Here is a 23,577-nt window from a genome sequence, read left to right on the forward strand (position 1 = left end):
AAATTCAGGTTCTAACTAACCAAACTAGCCAAAACAGGAACAGTGAGAAAATAGAGGGAGGTATGATTATGTTTAGGGACGCGGGTGGTGCTGTGGGTTAAACCACAGAGCCTAGGAGTTGCTGATCAGAAGGTCAGTGGTTCGAATCCCTGCGATGGGGTGAGCTCCCGTTGCTTGGTCCCTGCTCCTGCCAACCTAGCAGTTCGAAAAGACATGAAAGTGGAAGTAGATAAATAGGTACTGCTCCAACGGGAAGGTAAACAGTGTTTCTGTGCACTGCTGTGGTCCGCCAGAAGCGGCTTAGTCATGCTGACCACATGACCCGGAAGCTGTGCGCCGGCTCCCTCGGCCAATAAAGCGAGATGAGCGCCTCAACCCCAGAGTCGGTCACGACTGGACCTAATGGTCAGGGGTCCCTTTACCTTATGACTATGTTTGGGGGAATCCCAAGCCTTGCAGCACCGTAAAATAACTACAGGAAAATGGGGGATACTACTTCCAAAAACATGCCCACTGAAGACTCAGCATGCTTAGTGACCATGGAATGCTGTCACCCTATCTGCCCCATCAATTTAAAGCAGTATCGTATCACTTTAAACAGTCATGCCCCCCACAATCCCGAGGACCGTAGTTTATAAAAGGAGCTGAGTGTTTATGAGACCCTAATTCCCCTCACAGAGCTACAGTGCTCAGAATGATTTAACAGTCAATCCCTCTTCCCAAGGAACTCTGGGAATTGTAGTTCTGGGAGTTGGGATTCCAGCACCCTTAACAAACTACAGTTCCCAGGATTCTTTGCAGGAAGCCATGATTGTTTAAAGTGCTATGATGCTGTATTGTGCAGATGGGTCTGTCTGTCTGTTGGGTGGTATTAGTGTTGATGCAATAGGGGAACATAATGGGGGGGGGGGGGCAAGGCAGCCTGGAACCCTGAACAGAAGCACTCAGTGCTACAGCAATTTATTGCAATTTACCTCTTTTAAAAGTTCAGATCTGCCTAGGTTTATTTATTTAATGACTACAAAATGTAATGATGTATTGTACTTGCGTACGGCACACAATGCAGTATCTTCATTATCAAAACTTCCCTGTCCTGTATCCTCATGTCTATGTAATATATGGTAAAACACAGACCTCTGAATGCAACCATCTGATTATGCAAACATTCAAATGTCATCTAAGGCATTCAGATAAATGAGGTTGTCCCATATGCAACTTGAATATATACTTCAGGATAGCTTAATGCCACAGCATTAAGGAAGGAAAATGTAATTTTTATGTACTAATACACAAGAGAGTTAAAAAAATTGTCTATAATAGTTCTTCATGGTATAACTCCTAAGATGGAAGAAATAAATTGACTGATTTGACCCACAAATTGGTCAGGTTAGATTGATTTGATGTTGTGGGTGGGCCTTTCTGTACTTGTGAAGTTGCAATGTTTTTATTTAAGGGATAAATTGGATTTCTGGGCATGTGTGATATACAGCAATTTAAAATTATTGGAGTTCTTCATATTGTTAAGTGTACTTCAGTCTGAAAGAGTGACGCTTTCCTACAAATGCCAGGTAAATTGCTCTGTAAGTCCAGAATCCCTGATTACCTCAGAATTGAAATGCTTACAAAAATGCTGAAATGTTCTAATAATTTTACAGCTCTTTATGATTCGTGTGCTTAGAACCCCAATCATTTCTAAATCGAAGAGCTCTCATTATTTTGAAGTTTCATGTGCTGCATAAAGCGATTTAAGATTATTTCCTCGCCTTTCATATTTTTTTTTTAAAAAAAAAACGGGGCGGGGGAGACTTGCTTGGTCTTTCTGAGTATGTTTTAAAAGATTACAAATGGATTTAAGCATTCAGTATTTAAAATGGAAATTGTATCAAAATCCTCAAAATATGATGATGATAGCTGGGGGAGGATGATGATGGATGGGGGGGGGGTAGGGAGAAGCCATTGAAGCAGAGAAAATACCATGTACAGGACTGTCAATGATTCCTGCTGGGGAAAATGAGAGGGGCAGTTAATGTGCAGATGTAGACAGGGTGTAGCAGGGACACGATTAAACTTACAGTAAAGATGCAATAAAAGAGAGAGGCATATTCATTTAATGGGAAGAAAGAAAAAGGCTTGTTTTTACACACACACAAACACACACACACACAGAGAGAGAGAGAGAGAGAGAGAGAGAGAGAGAGAGAGAGATGGGTTATTCCTCCTATTTTTATTTATTCATTTAGAGCAGTGGTTCCCAATTAGCTAAGTATTGTGAACCGCCTGTTTTTCAAAAGGCAAGCCATGGTCCCCCCTGCTTTTGAAATTGTTGATATATTTATGGTACTTTTTGTTATGTGAATGCTGCCACATGAGCGGGTTACACAGAACTTCTAAGTCCACAGACCACCAGTTGGGAACCACTGTCATAGAGGGTGGTGATACATGACCTTTATGGTGTCTTTAAACAATATTAGTATATTTTGCATAGATATCCATACCCCTCCCCCCAGCATAATCCTAGATATGTCTACCTGGAAGAAAGCTCCATGGGATATAATGGGGTTTAGTTCATTTAAGTAGATATAGTATTGCAGCCTTGAATGCTTAGTTGAGAAGCCATTTTTCATACAGTTTAGATGGCAGGCCAGAATTATTTTAGTTTATATAAAAGTGCGCTCTCTCTCTCTCTCTCTCTCTCTCTCTCTCTCTCTCTCTCTCCCCCTGCAGCCTAAGGGCTTCATTTCCTCATAAGCAAACAAGTGGTGGGTGGGGACTGAGACAAGAGTGGGTGGAGCAATAGATGTGCTTAACCTTTTCTACAATAAACTAGAGGTATCTAGATGAACACCTCTCCATCTTCTATCCAGCTAAGCAAGTGTCATTATCACAGACCAAGGACACAGTACAACCAGGCAAAAACACTCGAGGATGTGGAACAGGGCCAGGAAGGAGTGTGGCCTAGGGAGAGTCCCAAGGGCCAGGCTGAGAATCCTGGGGGCCACATTCAGCCCCTAGCCCTGAGTTCCTCACTACTGTTAAGTAAAGTAGATACTTGAATAGCTTAGTGCACTTTCCCCCCGAAAGTCAAAATGTTCTTTCCATAGTATTGCCCACCTGGCAGGATCTGCATAAGTCATGAATTTACAGCCAGATTATCAGTCGATATAAGATATGTACTGGCATTCACAGGCCTGCTTGATTAGGTTTGCCAAGCACTGGTGGCTCTGCTATGAATGGGATAAAGGTTTACCAGTTTCTGTTCCCCTCACACTCTGCAAGTTTCTTCTGCTGTATTTTCTAGTTTCTATTCCTGTCTTTCCGTCTTCTAAATCTGCAGCATTCTTAGTCTACAATCCTTGCATCTGATTGCAGAAGGAACAAAATGTCAAAATCTGATATGCCAACTGCACACTTAAGGAGAATAAGAATCTTGTACCTTGCTAGTGCCATGTTATATGGGACTGGCCCTAAAAGATTGTTTGGAAGCTAAATCTGGTGGAACATGCAATGGCAAAACATTTGAAAGGAGCCAGGCACAGGCAACCTATATAAATGCCCAAATGGCCTGGTTTAAGTATATTGTAAAGGAATCGTTTGTTGTAACTGCAGATTCTGGCACCAGAGCCCATGAATCTTACTCTCTTGTCATTTAAGAAGTTGTGAGAGCTGGACTGGAGCATTCTTGATTACGGTGCCTCGATTGTGGATATCGGCCAGAGTATGGCTTCACTTAGTTTGGGGAGGTATGTACGATAAAAGCATCACAATTTTGACAGGCTTTGGCACAGGGTAAAGTAATTTTAGATTGTTCTAGAATGTGTGGTTCAGAAGTCAATTGGCATTGATTGTTTGGATACTATATTTTAGAGCTGCATATTGGTTTATGTATAAACTGTCAGCTTCCTTGGAAAGTTGGCTTATATGTTTCACAAACAGATAAACAATATACAGTCGAGTCACAAAGCGTGTTCTCCATCACAGAGAGCACGTGTTGCGGTTGGGGATTCCAAGACACCTTGCTGTTTCTGGGCAGATGGTTTGGCCAACTCGTAAGCAGGGGTGGGCTGTTACTGGGGAAATTTAGATGTTGCCATTTAGTGATTGGCAGCCCTATTTGTTAAATACAAGGCATGCAGCAACGGACGTCCTCTTTCGCTGCGTGCTTCGGCTCACCTGCCCTCCCTTCCCTAATGTTAGGCTGTTTGCTTGACCTTGCTATTGCCTGTCATGGGGTCGTCTGCTTTGGAGCAGGGGCCCGGTTGGAATTTTGCCATTTGGCTGATTAGTGTGTGCCACTTGGTTTTCGCCTACCGCGTAGCAAATCGTCACAACTTGTAAGGTTTGCAGTTAGGCATTGGTCTGGAATTGGTTGCTGGGGGGGTATGGATTCGGCTGTGCCTGCCCCCCAAAATGCTGGTGGTGGTGGAGGGGTATGGATTCAGCTGTGCCTGCCCCTCGAAAATGCTGCTGCTGCTGCTGCTGCTGAAGGCTTTTACCGTTAAAGGAACCCAGGGGCTCCCCCATGCTTTTGTCCGAAACCCCCTGGCAAGGGGCTAGGGCCACGCAAGCCCCTGGGAGCATGCTGGGGAGAGGTGAGGCATGGTTCCCAGTCCTGTCTCTCTCCCCAGGTGACTTACCCTTCCTGACTTCGCAGGGGGTGCGAATGTCAGAGCTGTCCCCGTGCGGGGGCAGTTAGTGCTACCAATGCCTAAGCAACCACTCACATTGCTGTAATTTGAATAAAGTTGTGGCCAAAATTATGCCAAAAAAATTAAACAAAAATTAAGTGTCAATTGTGTTTTTCTTTGGGGTGTATTGGGGACCTCGACACGCAACTAGCGCACCTTTAACTTGCGTGGTCGCAGATTGTTCTGGCTATACAAAATTTGGGCTTTATGCACAATCCCTGGAAGCTAGCCCCCCGACCCCTTTCTATCTCTGGTCACATCCACTCCATGCATTTAAACCACTTAGCTTCCCACAAAGAATCCTGGGAACTGTAGTTTAATCCTCAGATAGCTACGATTTCCAGCACAAAGTACAGTTCCTAAGATTATAGTGCCTAAGATTCTCACATGTATATTTACATTAAAATTACTCAGCATTGTGAATGATGTCCAAGGCAGCTGTTCTACTGCAGGACGTTGTCCCAAGTAGTGAAGAATTTAGAAAATGGGGGCATTTGGAATATAAACTTTGAAATCAGATCCTGGTCAATTATTCAACCCTAGCTACAAATAAAAAACTAGCTGTAACTTTCAATGTGCAATATTTTGGCACTTACCTAAAGATGTAAGTTAGACGAGATGGTGAATTGTAGTTTTTGATGTCAGTTTATTTATTTTTAATATCTGAAGGGCTCAACTTGCACAAAAGTGCTTGCGACCAATCTTCTCTTTCCAAATTGTTTTTTTGGGGGCCAGAATTTGTGTTGGGGAGGATCATTCTACATACTGTAAAACCAATATAACATGGTGTTTTCATTGTTAACCACATTGCCACACCTACAAATATATACACCCTCTTCCCCCAGTTTCACTGTCTCTTGGACTGTGCCGTAAAGTGTTACAAAAGGACAATTGCTGTGCAGATTCATATTAGATGACTGAATCCCTCATTTGTCATTCCTGAGACTGGTTTGTAAAAGACCACAGAATTAAACCATATTTCTTTATATTAGCTCCTATGGAAGCAATTTCAAAATGAGCAATGACACTATATATTATTAATCATCACTGTTAGGTTGAGCACTCAAACCAAAATTTGCTTTTGTAAGACATAACACACTAGTACAAAAAAAAACACATTATGTGTGTTTCTGTTTTACTGCAAGAGGAGCACTTAATTCTGGCTTGCTGTCTATCGTTATTTAAGATACATTTATAAACAGAGGGTCTTCCTGAGGGATCCATAAATCATACATTACAGCAGAATGTTAACATGCAAAAATAAAGGTTTGTCACTTACAGTACTAATAAACTTGCCTCGTGGTGTTGTGTTGAGGCTAATCCATGTACCACCCATACTGAAGACGGATATTGAATATGCAGGTTCAGTTTACCAGTAGCTTCAATATGCTGCTATAATAATGAACTTCAAATCATACAAAGACATTCACTCTTTCCCCATGTAGCCCCTGAACTCAGAGCTTTGCTTTTTATCTTTATATAAAAGGGAAATAAGCCTAACTTAGACTCTAGGTATTGTGTCCATCACAGAACAATAGTCCATGTGAAAGTGATCTACAGCAGCAGCAACAATAACTACTACTACTACTACTACTACTACTACTACTACTACTACTTCATTCATGGAGGGCTTTTCCCCCTTTTATTTTTGGACATCATAATTTTGGAGAACAGAAATCCTTGCTTTCAGCCTTTGTAAACACTTTTCCAGATCTTGATGTCTCCTGTTTTGATAAACTTGTCTCACGAGGAAGGGCAATTGGTTCTTGTTGCACTGTTTACTTTAGGGGGGGTCATATTTCCAGCACAATCCTCACCCTGTCTACTCAGATGCATGTCCTTTTGAATTCAATAGGGCTTACTCCCTGGTATGTGGGGTTAGGATTGCAGCCTTTGTGCATTTTTAGAATAATATATATCGAGGTGGTAAAACTGGGTGGGTGGGTTGATTGGTTCAATTTTTAAAAACCCACATCAGTTGGGTAGTGGCAAGTTTAGAAGTGTAGGATCTCTTCATGATACTTCTAAAATTATACCACTTTCTAAGATTATACAATAATCTAACAATGAAACAATAATAACAATTAAGGATGCATTGCATCAATTAATGCAGACCTCCGTATATTGCCATAGGCGCCGACTCCATGGGGCCTGAGGGGGCCCGAGCCCCCTCAAAAATTCGTTTGGGGGGGTCAGCCCCCCCAATAATTTAAGAAAATTATTACCGTAAACTTCGCTCTATAACACGCAGATTTTTTCTCCTAAAAAGTAAGGGGAAATGTCTATGCGTGTTATTGAGCGAATGTGTGGTCCCTGGAGCTGACTCGCAGGAGCGCAGGGGCAAAAATAGGCAAAAATCAGGCAAAAATAAGATCGGGCGGTCGGGCGGAGGGAAGGCAGAAGCTGCTGCTTTCCTGCATTCTGCCTCAGGGTCTTACTGCCCACCCGCTTCTGTTGCTGCGTTTGCTCAAACTCAACAAAGAGCAGGGATTCCCCTGCCCTCCTGGCAAGCAGAGGGTTAAGGAAAGGACCGAGTCCTTCCTTCTAATTCTTTCCTAGTCACACTGCGTGCAGGCTCCAGCCCACCACCTCCTCCTCTCCGTGCATGCAGGTGGGAGAGAGAGAGAGAGGGCTGGCTTGGGGGGGGGACTTTTGCCTCCCTTTCCTCCCCCCCACCCCGTTAAACTCCTCCCCTGCATTCTTAGCCAGCTGCTTCTCCGCACACCCCTCTTGTGCTTCTTGTCCCTTCTGTGTTTTTCCTTCCCTCCCCATTTAAAACGTGGTGACAAAGCACGGATCCACATGGATCCTCAGGATTTTTGCATTGGGTCACCCCAAATTCACCATCAGATAACATAGCATGTCCATGGCTACAGCCTGCACCAAAAAAATCACGCACCCACTGTGGCCTGGGGCCACAATGGTGCAAAAACGTGGTTACAAAGCACGGATCCACATGGATCCTCAGGATTTTTGCATTGGGTCACCCCAAATTCACCATCAGATCACATAGCATGGCCATGGCTACATCTTGCACCAAAAAAATCACGCACCCACTGTTGCCTAGGGTCACAGTGGTGCAAAAATGTGGTTACAAAGCACAGATCCACATGGATCCTCAGGATCTTTGCATTGGGTCACCGCAAATTCACCATCAGATCACATAGCATGTCCATGGCTACATCTTGCACCAAAAAAATCACGCACCCACTGTTGCCTAGGGTCACAGTGGTGCAAAAACGTGATTACAAAGCATGGATCCACATGGATCCTCAGGATTTTTGCATTGGGCTACTCCAAACTCACTGTCAGATATTAAAAATCTTTATAAAATAGAGAATTAAATACATAAAGAATGTTAAATTTTCAGTTTCGAAATATTAGTACTAGTTTAGTACTGTATTTCTATATTACTATAGTACTGTATTAGGTATTTTCAAATACTTAAATATTTTTAGGGTGTAAGACCCAGTTAAAGCCCGTTATTTACATACAGTATTACAGTATTTACATACAGTATTAGGCATACTGTATTAACTTTATTAACTGTATTAAAGCATTAACTTTGAGATATTATTTTTATTTAATGAACCCTCAGACTTATTCAAAGTAAGCTTAAATTAGCTATTTCACTTATTAATCAAAGTGCTATTACTGTGTGACAGCAATATTTTATGTTTTATTCTTTTAATGATAGTTTAGGATTTATTTAAATATCATTTCAGTCTTTTCAGAGCTATATATTCACTGCTCTGTAATAGTCTATAAGCATAATTGTTACTGTAAATTAAATTAGCTTTTTACGAAAATACCGTGCGTGTTTATGTTTTGTTTCTTTTTTCAAAGCCAAAAAGTGTTTCAGGCTTGTCGAGTTTCCCGGAGTGTGGAGTTATAGAGAGTTGAGTTTTCGGGGTTCTAATGTTGATCATATGACTCTAAAATACTTTTAAAAAACTTTAAAACTCACTAATTTTCATCTAAAATTTAGAAAACTTCCCGGAGCAGGACCCTGGTATGGGCCCCCCCCAATATTTTTTATAAGTCGGCACCCCTGTATATTGCCTTTCACCTAGATCAATGATGGCGAACCTTTTAGAGACCGAGTGCCCAAACTGCAACCCAAAACCCACTTATTTATCACAAAGTGCCGGAGATTCAAAAGCAGAAGCTGAATGGCCATCTGCCATGGGTGCTGTGGTTGAGATCCCTGCACCGTTGTGGGGGGGGGGGGTTGGACTTAGATGGGCCTCGGGTTCCCTTCCAACTACCCACAATCCTATGATTTGATGGCTAGCCTGCTGGGCTGTACTTCTCAAGCCCGCTCATGCGGGAGGGAGCAAAATGCTGCCAGGCTTACTGGCAGTTCTGCACCGATGTGTTTTAAGATAGCACAATGGAACATTCACGTTTCTGCTGCAGCCCGTGGGTGGCAAACCGGCTACTCACGCACGCATGGCTCTACTTGGTGCACATGCTGCCCCAACAAACTCTGTGCTGGGGTGATGGCACGTGTTCCCACAGAGAGGGCTCTGAGTACCATATGTTCGCCACAATTGACCAGATTACTTGAAGGGCTCCAATATCTTCTTTCACAGTGACTTAAGTTGTGTTTTTCTTGATCAGATTTCCATCCAAGTGTGCATTCGAGTGTGTGCTGCTATCTACACTGCTGGGCATTTAACAGAACATGCATCAGGATTTGAGTCCATATTCTGGAATGACTAGTTTTACATAAACAGCTTTTAAAAACACAAACAGAGCTGCACTTGGTGATTCCCATGTTATATTATTTAAATTCTGTTATTGGTTGCAAAACTTATAATCAAACACATTCTAACTGGAACAATTGAATATTGCACACCTTGCCATGGCGGTTCATGCATTGGTTAGGTCACAATTAAATTATTGCAGTGTGCTGTATGTGGGGCTGTCCTTGCATCCGATTAACTATCAGCAGCTAGTGCAAAATACAGCTGCTAGTATGTGTAGTGCAAGGTCAAGATTTTTGTTGCTGACATGGAAAGTCCTAAACAGAGTGGGGCTGGTATATCTAGCAGACACCTGCCCACACTACTGCTAAGGTCATCTTTAAGGTCTTCAGTATTCCCTGACCAGTGACAATGCAGAAATGGACTTTCTTGGACTGCTTTCCTTAATGCCCTCCCCTGGGTAATTCATGTGGCCGGGACAGTATTTATCTTTAAACACCTCTTTAAAATGTATATGCTTATTCAAGCTTTGCTGGACTCTGATTCCTACTGTTAAATTTTTATTTTAGTTTCGTACATGGGTCACTTTTATCTGTGAAAAACAATTGCATTTTTTGTTTTATCTGATTTTTAGGAAATTTTTAACCAGTGCTGTACTTTCCTTATTTCTATATAAACTGCTAAGAATTTTATTGTACAGATATTGCTGACAACAATAATTTTGGTCTTTTGTACTCTGGTGCAATTCATTTCTTTTCTGTTGAAATAAGTTTGCATGTTATCAAGACATATGACCCACGTGGACATGTAATTAACATGTGCATACTGGGTGACATGGAATGGCCGAGTTTAATTGCCAGAAGGGGCTAGAAATGTGTTGCTTCGTTATTAGATTTGAATATGTTTTGCTGGAAACATCTGAAGATTAGTGTGTGCACTTGTGTGTGTTCTATATAATAGGGCTGTCTTCCAATGAAAGAATTGCAAGTTGATTTATTACCTGCCCTTTAACCAACTAATCCATCAATTAATTGATTAACTTCATTGGCATATAACCAAAACCCTCAATTGTGGGCACCTTTCTGAAATATTGAAGGAAGTGTGAGATAATTTGCAGTTTAATAAACCAAAATTACTGTTCATTGTTGTAAGGATTAGACACCTTTGTCATTTTTTTTGTCGTTTCCTGGTCTATAACACACTAGACCCAAACTAGCTTTAGATCAGTAACAAGCATGCCTTTAACTTCCATTGATTAAGCAAATGAAGGTTTTGTTGAATAATCCTCTGATTAACAGAGCAATGCTATACATGTCCACTCAGAAGTAAGTCCCATAGAGTTCAGTGAAACCTACTATCTGTTGAGGGTGAATAGGATTCCACCCTAAACCAGTACAACATGGCTCCTCAGCACATGTGTATATCTGTTAGTTTGTTTGCTTTTTATATGTATGTATGTATGTATGTATGTATGTATACACATACACATTGGGAAAGATTGAGGGCACAAGGAGAAGGGGACGACAGAGGACGAGATGGTTGGAGAGTGTTCGTGAAGCCACAAACATGAGTCTGACCAAACTGCAGGAGGCAGTGGAAGACAGGAGTGCCTGGCGTGCTCTGGTCCATGGGGTCACGAAGAGTCGGACACGACTAAACGACTATACAACAACAACAAAACACACACACACACACACACACACAATATTCATATATGCACACATAAACATACAGATTTTAAAATTAAGCTTTATGCCTGCAGTTAGAATGCTAACTTATGGCTAGTTACATTTTACCTCTGTTTTTACAGGTGAAATGGGTGGTATATCAGACAGCTTATTAAAGAGACAAGCTTGCTGCTTTCCCAAAGTGGGATGACAGAACAAGTCATGGTATGTATTGTAATTTCAGTGCTGCAATACATCTTGAAGCTGTCTGAGGTAAAACGCTTGCTAAGCATTGCATTGGGGCTGTCAGAATGCTTCATGGGGTAGTAATTAAATTGAGGCAATTCTACAGTTCATTTTGTGGAACCAAGCCAAAACTACATGTAGCCTAGAAATATGTTTCCATAGACCTTTGTTGTCGTTGTTGTTTTAAAGTGGGGAAAACCAGACTTTTTTCATCTAAGGACATTTACTTCAATGGAAGGCATCCACTGCTTTGCTATTGTCCATTCTGCTTTGTTTGTTTGCTTGCTTGCTCCCTACTGTTTGTTTGTTAGCTCCCCACCCTACATTATACCTAAAGGAAAGAGGACACCGAGTATTAAAAGGGTAATTGCTTTTGTGGTGTGGACTTCAGCTGCTGTTAATATTACAGGACTGAAAAGCAGAGGGGACAGAGATTTCTGGCCCTGAAGATAACTTCAAGTAGTCTTAGGCTCCTTCCATTTTTCCTTGCTGCTAATGCCTTTGGAGTGTCTGCTAGCACCAGCACAGAGTACATAAATTAGCGACCTTTCTCCTTACCTTGGGTCCATTCTTGACTCTGCCACAGAACTTGAGACATCATCTGCAATGCCTGAAAAATAGGAAAGCATATATGATCCTTCCTAAGTCTGCTCTGTCTGGTTTCAGCCATAATGCATCCCCCCCCCCTAAATATTGGGATTACTTCCCAGAAAATGAATTTGTTAATAGTTTTGTGATATCTGACATTTTGACTATTTGGCTCTCAAAGCTGCTTATAACCATTATTTTAAATATTTTAATGCTGTGATATACTTTTTTAAAAAAAATTCACCTCAGAAAGCCTGGGGCTTTAATTCTGTTCATTAAAAAGTAAGAATCACTGATCACACTGGAACTTGTAATAAGGAGCTGGATGTTCAGTTAAGGTCCACATTTCCTTCCAATTGCACTCAGTCAGTGTTACCTTATATTACACACACACACACACACACACACACACACACACACACACACAGAGTTTGCATTTATTGTTCATGGGTGTTGATATGTCCCCCTCCATGTGTGATCTCCAGGAAAATTGCCCCAACTCCCTACCCAAAGTCAAATAAGACCAAATTGCAGCTAACAAAATAACAAACCACCAGCAGAAAATCTGCATTAAACACTGCCCCAAATTCTTGTTGTGTAGGATTTTAAAAAATCAGATATGGTGAACCTCTGACCTTCAAAATGTTCTTGGATTAAACCTCCCATCAGCACCAGCCAGCTTGGACAATTGTAGAAGATGGGAATTGTTGTCCATCAATTTCTAGCGAGTCACAGCTCCCCTCCCTGGTATAAATGATAGTAAATGAATGTGCTTGGGGAGGGAATCCCACAGACAGAGCAAGTTCTTTTTACAGTAGCCACTCACCTTAGATCTAAAGGCCCTTGGAGAAATTCAGCACATCTTTATGACTGTACAAATTTGTGTGGGAGTATCTGGGCCTTCAAATATCCTGGCCCCAGTCTGTTAAAAGTCTTGTGGTTAGATCCAGTAGTTTGAATGGAACAAACCGGCATCAGTAAATCTCGCCCTGAGTGGTCAGATCGAAAGGTCCCAGGTGGTAACTTAGCTGCTATATACTGAACCAACTTCAATTTCCAAATGCTATTCATAGGCAGTGAAATATACAGTGTAGTGAAGAGATCTAAATTGGCGTGCATGCTTTTCCGTCTTACCAGGAGTGTATATTATTCACTGTTCTGCTCTTGCAGTCTGAACAATGCACCAGAAATGTTTTTTGCCCATTAGGGTTGTGCTTGGCCTGATAGGACATTAGTTGTGCTGGCCTGGTCTCTGATCTTGTGGGATATATTCTGAAAAATATGTTTACTCCCAGAGAATAGCTTGAAAGGACAGGAGGCCACCTCCTGATGGAGCCAAACAGTTGTGAGTCTGGTCAGTGCCTGAGTGACTGCATGGGAACTGCATGTGGGCCACAGTGGCGATCACACACAGGGCCCCCAGACGTTTGACGGTCTATTGACCCTGTGCTGCCACTGCGATTGCTTTTTCCGCTGCCACCACCCTGTATCTCACGGGGACACATGGAGTCCGGTCAGTTGTTAACATAAACAAATAATCAAGTTTATTTTTAAATGCAGGAACAAGCTTATGGTTTCAGTTAATTTTTCTCTTGTCAGTTTCTTAGTTCCTAACAACTCCAAACTGATTATTCCAACTATCTATCTGACTCCACCTAACAATTCCCCTCACTCTCTCACAATACAACTCTACCAACCCACACCTAAACCTCCCTCTTCCTTCTTCAACTCCCAAACCTCAACTCTCAACTCCCAAACCTCAACTTCACTCTAACTTTTATTCTCCCCTTGCATTCTCACTGGCCAATCACATCACACCTATTTTAACCCTTTCCTTATGACCCATCCTAGGAGGCAAACGCCACAGCCACCTTGGGTTCCATGATAGAAATAAAGGTGTGATATGAATATAAATAAATAAGAAGCCTCAGTTGGCTCTGAATCCAAGATAATTTAGAATTATGGAAGTTTAAAGCAGGTCATGTGGTGACTTTCTTAAGGTATTGGACTTTTGTACATGTTGAGATCCTTACTCTGCAAGTGCTCCAACTCAAACACATAATGTAATTAAGAGTTTCCTGAAACTGTAAACAATGTATGTGTATGAATCTCAGTAGTTGGAATGTGTTGAATTGTTAGACCTGTATTGTCAATATGTAACTGGTCAATACCATTTGTTGTTGGAGCAAAACCCCTATCTTACTGGTATAGCCCCTTTAATGATCAGATCTTTCCGTTTATCTGCTTTCTTATTGCCTGAAAATACTATATCAAGCATATGAACTGTTTCTCAATTCCTATCCACAGCTGAAAGAGAATGTACCATATGAAGACCTTGACAAATCTTGTATGTCTGCATGTCTTTTCATATGTCTAATCACCCACAGTAATGCATGTTTACATGAACAAATTCATTAGTTTGTGGCATGAAAATTGTTTTAAATATGTTGATTGAAGAAAATGTCAAAGACTTTTTTGGAGAGTGAGAATGAAAAATTGTAAATATAAGAAAAGTATATATTTATGCTCTCGGCAGCCAAATGTTCTTTTTAATGGAATTTAAATAAATGGAATTTTTATGACAAAAAGGCAACAGTAAAAAGCAGTGATTATATTTTTCATAGTTCATTTGCCTTCTTTGCCCTGCAGATCTTGTGTGGAAGGAAAATGAGATCCCTAGTGAAGTCTACAATGTGAATGACTCTGAAGAAAGATTCTGAGACCTATTGGTGCTTAATGACCCTTGTTGGCCTGTGCTATAGGAACTGGTATGCTCTTAAAAAACAGACAACAGATTCTTTAGAAATGATAAGAAATGTCATTTCTGTTGTGTGTTATCATTGTAGCTGGACGTTCTTAAATGTTACTGACTTTAAATAGTTGATTTGTAAAAAGGCATGCTAACCAAATATACTTGTGGAAATCAGAAAACTAGCCCAGCATCGTGACTGCAGACAGTTAAATAATAACAAGTTTGGTATTTGTGAATCTGCAGAGGAAAACAATCCCTGTAGGTGAAGCCCATAGTCATCTTGTGCCATTACTGTCTGAATATGATAAGGATATAACTCAAGCTTGGATGATCTTTGGAAATTGTGAAGGGCTTAAGCAACAAGAGGTCTATGTACCCTTAAGAATGTCTGCTTCAATCCATTAAACATAGTTCAGGTTAACACCAGAATCTCAAAAGTTATGGAATGCTGCTGCTTCTCAACCAGCAAATCTTTCTAGACTAGGTCTGGGCAATATCTGGTTTTCAACATCGCAATATATCACCAGCTAAACATTGTGATATATTGATATATCAGAATGTTTGAAATAAGGATGGAGCTGTGTAGAGGTATTAGCTAGCTTCATCCCCGCCCCCTGCCCCCAATATTGTGATTTCTGCATGGCACACACACACATACCATGATTGGCCAGGTCGAAAATTATGAAACCAATATCACGAGATGGTCTTCAAACTGGTTTTGGATGATATATCGATATATTGCATAGCCCTATTCTAGACCATGATAGCGACCTAGATCAATTCCACTCTACCTTATATGTATATAGCATTATCTAAAAACCATGGAAGAATAATGCCGGTTTTAGAATATACAAAAAAGTATTGATATAGTATCAAGCTTTTGGGTTCCCCATAACTCTGGAGGGAAACCAATACAATATGGGGAAGTGGGGAGGATATCTGGTCATGATACTGATGCACAAGTTTACAGGATTGTTGTTGTTTTTCTGTCACAGAAGGCTCCAAGACTGCTATTTAGCTTTGTTCAAAGTTGCGTCCCATTGTTTTCAAATGACATTCTTCCCATTAGTTTGTCTGTGTGTCTATATGTGTGTTGATCTGCAAAATACAGCTTTGAAGGGGCCAGTGTGGGAAAGGGCACTTGGAGGCTTGGTGAGGAAGGACAGAGTTTGAGTTTACTAAGAAGGGTGTACAGTATGGGCGAGAGGACCAAGGGGACACATGTCCTCCTGTTGATGAAAGAAGCAGAGGGACCTGAAAGGGGCACTTGACTGGTGGGGAAAGTATGAGGAGTGCTGAGGAATTTCCCACTGTTTTGTATGTTAAAAAGTGTTCTGCTATGGCATCGTAGCATTTTAAGTTGTGATAATTAGAGCAGCTGAGTCAATGCCAGTGAGGCCATGGCTAGAGGCCCTGTAACAAGGCACTGTGAGACCCTGAACATGCCAGCCATATTTTATATTATATACATTTTTAACTTTGTTGAAACTGAGGAGGAAAATGTTGAGAACTACTTTATTTCATATATTCTGCATTGAGGTAAAGATCAGGAAAGGCAATGATCTTTCCCCCTTTTCACATTTTTGAAAGTTTTCTAGAGGTCACAAAATTGCAACTTTTCCCTATCTTATATTTCCTTCCCTGAAATTTGGACACAGCACCCTGAGGTGGGATGACTTAGCTAGATGGGATGACTTAGCTAAATGTCATGTCAAAAGATATAAGAATATTAATTTGAAGACATTTTTATGGTATAAGTGATTGGTAGCCGGAATTAAGTGATTGGTAGCCGGAATTAAGATTGCTGGAAGAAATATCAACAACCTCAGATATGCAGATGACACAACCTTGATGGCAGAAAGTGAGGAGGAATTAAAGAACCTTTTGTTGAGGGTGAAAGAGGAGAGCGCAAAATATGGTCTGAAGCTCAACATCAAAAAAACGAAGATCATGGCCACTCGTCCCATCACCTCCTGGCAAATAGAAGGGGAAGAAATGGAGGCAGTGAGAGATTTTACTTTCTTGGGCTCCATGATCACTGCAGATGGAGACAGCAGCCATGAAATTAAGAGACGCCTGCTTCTTGGGAGGAAAGCAATGACAAACCTAGACAGCATCTTAAAAAGTAGAGACATCACCTTGCCAACAAAGGTCCGTATAGTAAAAGCTATGGTTTTCCCAGTAGTGATGTATGGAAGTGAGAGCTGGACCATAAAGAAGGCTGATCGCCGAAGAATTGATGCTTTTGAATTATGGTGCTGGAGGACCAACCTGTTTCTGAAAACCAAAATAGCATGTCTGCCTATCCATTGGGACTGGGACTGTGGTGGGCATGGAGGGGTAATTTAACTCTTTCCCTCCCAGTCACGATCCCAATGTAAACCTTCCTCTTTCTTCCAAAGCTGCTTGTTATATTGAGAGAAAAATAGTGGCTTCAGGAGAGCTAGGCGATTTTCATCAGGGCCATAAAAGGGCGAGATTGGTTAAACAATCCCTCTATGCCCACCATGTTTCTGATCCTGCTATTTTGGTTTTTAAGAACCTGTCACATTAAGTGCAAAAATGTATTTAGTGTAACATTTAGTTTAGCCCTTGCTGTAATCCAAAAATTTAAGGGTGTGCATCAGATTTGGACAGATCTTGAATCCATCACTGAGATAGGTTGCCTTAGTGGGATTCTCGGATTTTAAGGCAAAGCTAAATCTGAGCCTGAGCCTGAGCCAAACCCCATCCCCATATACGGTAAATAAATACCCCCCCAAACCCAGACATTGCCTTAAAAATTTAAAAATACCCCCAGATGGGCATGTTGCCCCCCCCAAAGAGGACATGTCCAGGATTTCCTGGATGTATGAAAACCCTACCCAGTGGGATTTTCTTCTGAGTAAAATGCAGAGGGTGGTGATTCTTTCACCGCACACACACACACACACACACACAGATAAAATTTCCAAAAAAAAGAATTATTCATATGTATATGTATATACAGTGTGTGCACTTTAATCAACTCTGCATACAATTCAATACTAAAAGTGTAAATGGAAAGGTCCAACATTGATTATCAATGTAGTTTAAATTATGGCTGTTGATTGCACTCATCTGATGTTGCAAAGTGCCCTGCCCTTGGCAATTTGGCTCTAGGCAGCTGACTGCCTTTGAAGGTCAGTGTAGATCCTTTGTAGTTATGGATTGACAGATCAGACTGTTTCTTTACCAGTGGCATTCTTATAGGTCCATTCCATCCTGGGTTTTGCAGATTTACAATTGTATGCATTTTGTATTTATAATACACATGCCCAAAGGGTGGAACACAGAACAGCAAGAAGTCCCTCCACAAACGATTGAAAATTTTGCCAGTGGTTTGCCTGGATAAGTGAGGATGACGGAGAGAACATAGCAGTCCTCAAATACTGTATCTGAAGGGGTGCCATGCAGAAGGTGGAGCAAACTTGCTCTTTGCTACTCCATAGGGCAAAGCTAGAACTAACAGGTGGACACTTTGGGAAAGCAGACAGCAAGAGCTATTTGACTGTGGAACAGATGGATGGACTCTCATTTCCTAGAAATATTTAAGCAGAGGTTGGACAACCAACTGCCTGGGATGCTGTAGGTGTAGCCTGCATTGTGAATCCTGCACTTAGCAGGGGGTTGAACTAAATGACCTCCCAATGTTCCTAGGGTGTAGCCTAGGAAGAAGTTGATGTCACAGCAACAGTACTGAGGAAACCTTGTAAATGATTTTGAATAAATAACTGTTATTAATGTGAAGCAGTCTCTCTCTCCTGAATTCCTTAATGTGCGATACAATAATATAAATAAGCTTTGGGATGAGTGTTGACTAATTAAAGTAAAGGTTGCCTTTGCTTAGGTTGGCTCCCAGGTCTGACACGTACTGTACATCCTATACAATTCAACAGCAAGCTATGTTTTAAAATGTGTTTCTTACGAATAAGTTTTAATCTGTTCACAAATACTTGCCAGAATAATATTGCAAGCGGGGCATTCCTCCTGCACGTTGCTATTGGTTCCTTGTGAGACTGAGTTTTGTGTAATTTTGTCTGAAATTTTCATGGGTTTTATGAAAAGTAACAATTTATGTGAAAAGAGATTCTTCTTGAAAATCAATTCAGCAGCATGAAGTAATGTACTTGCCATGTGGGAATATTAATAGGAAAGAAAAATGACATGGATATATAAGAAATTAAACTAGATCCCAGGGGAGTAGATATCTGTGAGCGTTGCAATGAATACTGTAAAACATATAGCCCACCATTTTGCAATCAAAAGAAAAACATATGTAGAAAATTATTTTTCAATCTCACTCCTGTGATAAGATATGTATATAGGAGGCATAGAATAGAACAAGTCCCATGCCCATTGTAACTGAAAGCAGAAAGTCTGTTGATTTCAATTAATGCTGGAAACAAGTATAGCTATTATAATGGCCATATACCATTTGGGCTGAAATGTTGCTGACTTCTTTTTGTGCAAGGACTGGGCAGTCCCTTGGTTTGGGTTTCACAATGGGATAGTAGTGGTGGGTTATGTTAGTGCGTGAATGCCAACTCTTTGGAAACCTTTTATTTGTGCCAGCAGAGCTCCATAGAAATTCTCCCTGTGTCTTCACAGCAACAGCAGCAATCCAGTCTGCTCTTGGTGAATTTACATGACAGGCATAAACACCTCACCCATTGAGTTCTTCTCTTAATGTCTTTGTTATTTACAAGTTGTATTACACTACTGGTCTACACAAAGAAAACAAATCAGAAACAGAACTATATACAAAGCTCTTCTGTCCTCTGCCATCTGACCAGAGAGACATACTCTGGCAGCACACACCAACCAATGCTGATTCACACATGCCAACCTTCCTCACTTGATCACATGACCTGAGAAGGATATGAGTTGCTGTGGAGAATTCTCATTGCTAAGCAACTGTTCAAGGCCGTTACAAGTTTATGTTGGCAATACGCCAGTGGGGCGGGTGCCAGACTTCAGGTGTGCAGGATCTACTTTGATTTTCATTACAACCCTAAGATCTAGATGCAGACGAAGTAAACAGGTGGTGTCAGCAGGAGAGGGCGGGCCATGGACACCATGTCTCTTGGCAACAGGGTAGTTCCAGAATAGGGCTCTGGCTGTCACCTTGCCAAGTGCACCTTGCTCCTCCTCCTCCTCCCCTCCTCACAATCTGGGCTGATCCCAGCCATCCCTGAGGAGGGGAAGGATGTCTGGTTGCAGAACAGCCACTGCTTCTAAAAAGTTATTCATGTGAGTATCACAATAGTCTAGGGGCAGGACTGAGGAACCTCTTCATCCTTAATGTATTTAAGGAGGAACCTCTCTACCCTTATTTTCCTCTTCTGTCCCTGTCCCCTTTCCCGTGTGTGTGTGTTTTTTTGGTTTGGAAGCCTGCGGATAGAGACTGTCTTGTTTTAATGGATTGTATGTAAGCTGCTTTGGGAGCCTTTTGGAATGTAGTGTGTGGGATGATGATGATGATGATAACAAAACAAGAAGAAGAAGAAGAAGAAGAAGAAGAAGAAGAAGAAGAAGAAGAAGAAGAAGAAGAAGAAGCAGCAGAAGAAGCAGAAGAAGCAGCAGCAGCTCAATTTTGGTATAAAAACTGCACACTTTGAATTACAGAATTCTGAATCCAGGAATTTATTTCGAGTACAAAAATTGAATGGAGACACACAAGAATCCAACCCTGGTTACCCATCCCTCAGCTTTCAGCAGTTTAGTGTAATTTTGTCCCTGCTATTTTAAACAATTAGGGTCAGAGATCTTTGCTGATATACTGCCAATCATCCAGAGATCCACTAGTAGATTATGATCTGCTTTCTGCCCACCTCTGGGACAGAGGATACTCTTCTGAGATTCTAAAGCAGGGTCAGGGATTAAGATCAAGCTGGCAGGCTGTATCTTGAGCTCCCTTTTTTGTCTCGTGGTCCACTTAAGTAGGGATGCCCACCTATCAATCTCCTGACATCACTATGGGGTTCCATATTCCTCTTCTAAATTATAACCCAAAGTACAGTGTGACTTACATAAAAATATCACAATTTTTCAGTCTTCTGTGAAACTCTAGCACTGTTTTTGTTTGTTTGTTTGTTTGTTTGTTTGGTCAGGATGATTGACAGGATGCTTAGGGCACTGTCACTGATGCTTAGGATATTTTTGGATAGATGGTCTATCCCTTATTATGCCATTACTACCCTTGTGTTGATGTCAGTTCCTGGGACACTAACTATGGAAATGGTCATGGGACTACAATTCTAATATTCATTACAGTAGCCCAACAGAGGCCCAGCCATGCAGAAATAGATCAGTACTGTTTGCATGGAAAAAGGAAAAGTAAAGTTTCTGGTGCCCTGCTCCTCCATTAGGGGAAGCAATAAGCAGCAATATGTTTTGTTGTTTTCTTATTTGGAGCAGACATTATGCCATCTATTGAGATAACTGGCATTTCAAGAATAACAGAACCACCAGTTCACTTACAATTTGAGTAAGCTTCTTGAATGCTTTCACCATTAATAAAAGGAGCACTGCTTATTAATGGTGTGAGCCCCTGACACCCACACCCCAGTAATTGCATGCATTTTACCTTTCCTATCTTCTTCCATCCTGCCCCTCCAAGGAGTAAGTGAAAGCTCATAGAATACTTTTCCAGTATTTTCTCTCTCCCCCCCCCCAAGAAGTTATACATTGCAACCATAGGGGGCAATGCAAGCTTATTGGTGGCGCTCCAGGCTGCATGCACACGTAGGTGTCAGCTGTACACACAGGATTACCAGGCTACTGTATGCAGAGAATGTATTCCTCTTGGTTTACATAAAGTAACTTATGATTAACTGTAAAGCTGTATTGTGCCTTTGCCTCCGAAAGTTCAGTTTCTCACTTGTCTTTAGTCTTCTTGAGTTGATATGAAGAAGGCAGCAATTTATTTTGCTCTGATCATTTACAGTGCTACACACAAAGCAAGCGAACATGTAATTTTGATGGCGTCAAAGTTGAAACAGGCTGGTGTTAGTATGAGCCTCTCGGTGCGCGCTGACTACAATCTGTCAGTATTTCTGACATAATTTAATTTCTGCAAGTGCATTTCTCCCTGACATAATTTATACACCCTAATATAAATCCCAAGTGTTGAAATCGAACTTGTACCTAAATTGTATTGGAATTTTCATGGTATCTATTTATTACAAAAAAGCAACAACACTGAATAAAATGTAATTGTCATAACAATAAAACCGTATTTATACATTATGTTATTCAGTTGTATTTACTTTCACTGATTGGAAAGCTCTTTACGGGAAAAGAGCAGAGAATGAAAATAATGATAATTTCCATATCCTCCAGTATAATGCATGAGTACGAGTGTAGGTTTCCCTGCCCCCTCTTCTGTAATACAAGATTATTTAGGAGAAACACAACTGAACTACTATTAACATGATTAGAGGAGCTGCTCTTACAGCCTATTTTCCCTTATTTTCATTTTGCTTCATTGTAAAACATGTTTTAGACAATTACTATTTACCAGGGATTTCTTGGGGGGGGGGGAATGTAATGTTCAACCTGAATGTTAAAATGCACTCTCTGTTTTGAAGCTGATAGAAATATCATTTAAATTGAACTCTTCATGCAAAAGTACAGCAGATAAATCACTTAGCAAATAAACACTCCATCAGTCGCAGATTGGAAGTATGCATGACTTTCTTCGAAAGACATGCATCTATATCAAGCCGCCTTGTGTGGTATTTTTTGATAGGTATATGACGTTTAGGCCCAATCTATGACTTTAAAATATTAGCAGGAATCCCAATTGTTGAGAATCAAGAGGGGGGAGATATCTGCAGAAGTAGAAAACAAAAGGGGAGGTACCTAAAGGAGCAACAGTAAGAACACCAAGTATAATCCAGATACTCCAAGACTGAGAATGCTAAGTGGCCACAGAATGCTGAGGGGGAGAAACACAATGGGAAATCCTAAATGAAGGCATGACTGTCTGGCTGTCTGGAACATCAAACAGAAATGCTCCATGCTACAAAATGTTTCGGGTTCAACTTTTGAGCTCTAAAACACAGGTGCTAGTGGAGTCTAGAACTGTTTAGCTCTGTGTTTTATGTGGAGAGGGAAGCAACTCTTTGGCTCACCTGTGCAGGCACTTCTTCTTGGGAGTAAGGAGTAATGGAAACTTCCTATCTTACTGGTGCCTTTTTTGGAAAACCAGCGTCTACCTTTGTTCTGGTATGCCTCTGTGTTTCTAGTCAGTCTTTGAAACCAATTCTTGGCCTGTTCTCCAGTCCCGCATCTGGTTTTGTCCTCTCCTCCTGCTTTGCCTTCAGTCCTGACTCCTGGCTTTTTCTCCACTCTTGCCCTCTTGTTTTTACTCTTGACAGCCCGGCAACCCAGACTCCTGGTTCACTCCAGAGATTGGTGCCAAAGGATTAGCTCTGCAGTGGGTTGGTTGGTACAACTTGTTGTTGTTTAGTCGTTTAGTCATGTCCGACTCTTCGTGACCCCATGGACCAGAGCACGCCAGGCACTCCTGTCTTCCACTGCCTCCTGCAGTTTGGTCAGACTCATGTTGGTAGCTTCGAGAACACTGTCCAACCACCTCGTCCTCTGTCATCCCCTTCTCCTTGTGCCCTCAATCTTTCCCAACATCAGGGTCTTTTCCAGGGACTCTTTTCTTCTCATGAGGTGGCCAAAATATTGGAGCCTCAGCTTCACGATCTGTCCTTCCAGTGAGCACTCAGGGCTGACTTCCTTAAGAATGGAGAGGTTTGATCTTCCTGCAGTCCATGTGACTCTCAAGAGTACAACTAAGTGCCTTCAAATCCTTTCCACAATAGATTTCTTAGTGCTGCTGAAGCATAGTTCTGCAGTCACCTAGAAGTGAAAAAGCAAACAAACGCTGGTTCTGT

At 41.3% G+C, this 23,577-nt stretch overlaps 1 long non-coding RNA gene across 1 annotated transcript in view; it reads left to right on the plus strand.

Moving 5' to 3' along the window:
* Window positions 1-23,577, plus strand: part of LOC310841044 — a 377,295-nt gene that overhangs the window by 126,045 nt on the left and 227,673 nt on the right. Inside the window, exons 4-5 of the long non-coding RNA XR_014562292.1 lie at window positions 11,205-11,286; window positions 14,545-14,663. This is a non-coding gene — a long non-coding RNA (uncharacterized lncRNA). The remainder of the gene's footprint in view (window positions 1-11,204; window positions 11,287-14,544; window positions 14,664-23,577) is intronic.

This window comes from Podarcis gaigeae (genome assembly GCF_964106915.1).
Source record: "Podarcis gaigeae genome assembly, chromosome: 3".
Lineage (NCBI taxonomy): Eukaryota > Metazoa > Chordata > Lepidosauria > Squamata > Lacertidae > Podarcis > Podarcis gaigeae.